This window comes from Cynocephalus volans, chromosome 12, assembly GCF_027409185.1.
Source record: "Cynocephalus volans isolate mCynVol1 chromosome 12, mCynVol1.pri, whole genome shotgun sequence".
Classification (NCBI taxonomy): domain Eukaryota; kingdom Metazoa; phylum Chordata; class Mammalia; order Dermoptera; family Cynocephalidae; genus Cynocephalus; species Cynocephalus volans.
In genome coordinates this window covers 17,037,622-17,042,346 of record NC_084471.1, presented here as the reverse complement: position 1 = coordinate 17,042,346, position 4,725 = coordinate 17,037,622, and positions in this window count along the sequence as shown.

The window sequence follows — 4,725 nt, the reverse complement described above, 5'->3', positions numbered from 1 at the left end:
TATGTAGTCATATGGTTCTTCCTAAATATATAACATAATAATTCATATTTAATACATACCAAACTTTTTAAATGGTAAAATGGGGTTGACACTTCTATTTCCAACTTTAAAGAATGAGGCCTGATGAATGCTAAGCAGGGGTGTGTTCAGAGCTAAGAGACTGTGCCTCTGAAGTTAAGGTAGAACAGAAGGCCTGGGACCAGAAGAATGCTGGCCTGCACTTGCAGTTGCTGTGGCAAGCCAGCGCAGGCAGTGGATAAGACATCTAAGTAGGCAGGCAACAGTAGTAGTCAGTCCCTGGGGACGGAGTAACATGAAGATTCACATCCAAGCCAGGATTATAGATTTTAAAGGAGGTTCAGTTGTGCCATACAGACTGAGGAAAGCGTTCCCCATCACTTCCTACCATGAGAATGTACTGCACTTAAGTGTGGATAGGTCTGAGCCCAAAGATTTGTGGCCTAGAGAGAATGCTCGGCATGGAAAGTGGGGGAACAAGATGCAATATTATTTTCTTAACTGACAGTTTGTTGGTGTTTGGTGTTTTCATTGAAATGCTACAGAGTCAATCATATCTGTCAAAGTGAAAAACCAATATTAACTTTTTAAAAATTCTACCCAGGTGTATGTAGGCCCCAGCCAATTATATCCTGGAATTCCAATTCACTGAGACCAATTGTTTTATAAAGTAGAAATAACAACTTATATGGGTAGGTGGAGAATTACACAGGTGTAACCATAAGGCCTCAATTTTTCAGCACAACCTCAACTACATGTTATGAAGCTCTTTTCAATAAAGTTGATGTATTAAATGCGTTATATACTGTTGGGTTCTTTTCAAGACAAGTTAATCAATAAAAATATACTGTCAGAGCTAGTATTTAGAATTTGGGTTCAAAAATAACTTGTTATAATACTTCCACTTTGAGTTTTGACAGATTAGCACGTACTGCTTTGCCAATGAAAACAAAAAACTGAACAGAATGCATGCAACATCTGCTTGAAGTCATTGGACAGCTTCTACAGTAGCCAGGATTTGGGGGGCAGAGATCCTGGGAGAAGGGACATGTAGAGAAGAGACCTTTTACACTATGCTGGTTTTCTTCTCAGGCATTTACCAATTTTTATTGTATGATATGAGAAACTTTAAAAAATAAAAAAGCTAATCGGTGCAGTAGAGCATTCAACAGTCACAAAATACAGGAAAAACAAAATTTGAACTTAAGGACTTAAGGAAGGTCTCCAAAAACACTCTGGGCTATCTCATTGTGACCTTTGGAAGGCTACACCCTAGAAGTTGAGGTAAACCAGAGGTAGAGCCAGCTTTATAAAATCTGAAGCCCAGCCTTGAGTAAGCTCAATTTTGGAATGGAGTGAGGTATCCCTGCTCTAGTTTGCCAGAGGATAGGGTGAGTCCTCACTGGAAGAGTATAATTTCATTCACAGCTTTTACAGCTTTTCACACACAATCTGGCATTCTTTCAAAAATTACCAAGCGTACTATGAAATAGGACCAAGAGAGAAACAGACCTATAAGGAATCCACACACTTGACTTACATTGGACATGAACTTCAAAATAGGATCAATACATGCAAGAAAAGAAAAAATGGGATTGAATATATTAGCAAAGAACTGGAGTCTATAAAGCCAAATGGGAATTATAGAACCAAAAATTAGAGAATTTTTTGTATGAGGTTAATGACAAATTACACACAGCTGAAGAAAGATTAGTGAATTTGAGGGTAGATAAATAGAAAATGTCCACACCAAAGTACAAACAAATACGTATATTAAGAAGCTTAAGGTGCATATCAGACATGGTACGAAAGTCTCACATACATGTAACTGGAATCCAAGAATAGGTTGAGGGAGAACAATATTCATAGTGATTATGACTCAGAATTTTTCCAAAACTGATGAAAGACATCACGTCAAGAAGCACTTGGAAGGGCTGGCTGGTTAGCTCAGTTGGTTAGAGCACCACCTTGTAACACTAAGGTCAAGGGTTTGGAATCCTGTATCGGCCAGCTGCCAAAATAAAAAACACTTGGAAAGATGTTAAACAGGGAAATGCAAACCAAAGCCATGATGAGACACCTCTTCACACCCACTAGAAAGGCTGTAATCAAAAAGACACAAATGAACACATGTTGGTGAGGATGTAGAAAAGCTGGAACCCTCACACATTACAAGTAGAAATGGAAAGTGGTGCAGCCACTTTGGAAAATGGTTCGGCAGTTTCTTAAAAAGTTAAACATAAGAATTTACTATATAAACCTGCATTTCCACTCCCAGGTAAATATATACCCAAGAGAAACAAGAACATGTCCACACAAAGACTTGTATGCAAATTATTCATAACAGCCAAAGAGTGGAAACAATCCAAACCTTTATCAACAGGTGAATGAATAAACAAAATGTGGACTTCTAGTCTGTGATAAATGAGAATGAACTACTGATACTGCAACATGGATGAATCTTTGCAACATGCTAAATGAAAGAAGCCAGATGCAAGAGGTCACATAATGTATGATTCCATTTATATAAAATTTTCGGAAAATACGAATCTATAGAGACAGCAGATTAATGATTTCCAGGGACTGGGGGTGAGAAGAGAAAGAAACTACAAATGGCAGAAGGGATCTTATTTGGGTGATGGGAATATTTTAAAATATGATTGGTAATGGTTATACAACCTAATATACTAAAAACTATTGAACTGTACACTTAAAATGGGTGAGTTTTATGGTAAGTAAATTATACCTCAATAAAGCTGTTTTTTTAAAAAGATGAAATAAAGACATTTTAAGACAGATAAAAACCTATATTAAACTTAGGCAGAATGAAAGTGATCCCAGATGGGAACATGGAAATGCAAGAAGGTATAATGATCAACATGGGTAAATTTAAATAAATATTACTGTATAAAACAATAATAATGTATAGGGCTTAAAATGTCTATAAAATTAAAATACCTGACAATATGAAAGAGTGGAAGAAGACAAATAAGGTATTTTAAGATCTCAACTTTTTTTTGGAAGGGATAAAAGTATTGATGTTACACTCTAGGATTAAGTCAAGTATTAAGTCAAGGACACATGTTGTAACCTCTAGGCTAACTACTAAAAGGATACTGGAAGAACATACAAGCCAAAAAGGGGAAAAATGAATAATGAATCATCTAAATGCAGCATGGAGAGAAAAAGGAATTTAGAATGGGTGGAAGTTAGTAGAAAATGAATAGTAAGATAGAAATTTTAAACCCAAATATAATTATATATAAATTACCTAAGTAATTAAAAGGGAGCTTATTCAAACATATAGAAAACAAGTAATATCAATATGTTGCTCACATGTGCTACACTTAAATATAAGAACAAAGAAAGGTTGAATATAAGAGAGTAGAAAATTATATACTAATCAAATACCAAAATTGGGGTGATACAGCTATTCTAATATCAAAATGGACTTTAAGGAAAGACATTAAAAATAGTGTCCTTGTTATAAGGATAAAAGTATCAATTCATGAAAGATACATTTAAAACTTTTTAAGCATAAAGTAACTTAGCTTCAAAATATATAAAGCAAAAATGACAAAACTAAAAGAAATAGACAAATCTACAATCAGAATGGCAGATTTTAACATACCTTTCTCAGTAACTGATGGAACAAGCAAACAAAAAATTTGGGATAGAGGCGAAAACAACATTATCAAATTGATCTAACTGCAATGCATAGAGCACTATCCAAGAAAAAAAATACATACATTCTTTTTAAGTGCACATGGAACATTTTCCAAAGTTGAACACATGTGGGTCCATAGATGAAGTATCAGTACATTTTAAAATTAAGAAAAATATTCAGGTTATGTTCTCTATTGTGAAATTAAGCTAGAAATCAATCTGAGAACATCAAGTAGAAAGTTCCCAAATATTTAGAAATTATGCAATTAATTTCTAAATAATCCATGGGTCAAAGGAGAAGGCACAAAAGAAATTAGAAATTGAATGACTATGAAAGTATAGCATATAAAATCTAGAAGGGTGTAACTAAAGTTGTGTTCAGATGATTTATAGCCATAAAAACATATTAGAAAGAAAAACTGAAAAGCAGTATTCAAGTAGCCATCTTAAGTTAGGAAAAAAATAGCAAATTAAAGCCAAAAATGTGGACGAAGGAAATACCAGAATAGAAATTAATGTCCTAGAAAACAAGCACAATACAGAAAATCATCAAAAAATTTGATTCATTAGAATTCTGAAAAAAATGATAAACCTACAGCAATAGTGACCATAAAACAAACAAAAAATCATTGTTTATTCAACAAGTGAAAAGGGGACATCACTACAGACACTATAGACACTAAATAGTTAAGAAAAAGATATTATGAAAATGGATATAAAATGAACAAATTCCTATAAAAACATAACTTACCAAAACTAATGTAAGGAATAGAAAATTTGAATATTTTAAAGCATGCTTCATATTTATGTTCAACTGCCTAACAGACATATCAGCTAGGCAGAGAACCCAGGGATCACTTGTCATTGCCCTGAAATAATTTCTTCTCTCTTGTAAGAGAGATTTAGCACTGTGATGAACCAGAAAGAGTCTGATCCTGCAGGTTACTGATTTACAACATAGGTTGAATACACAGCTTCAGCAGGTTTCTTAAATGAATATTGAATTATTTGGGAGGAAAGAGTCCAAACCCAAAAAGTGGA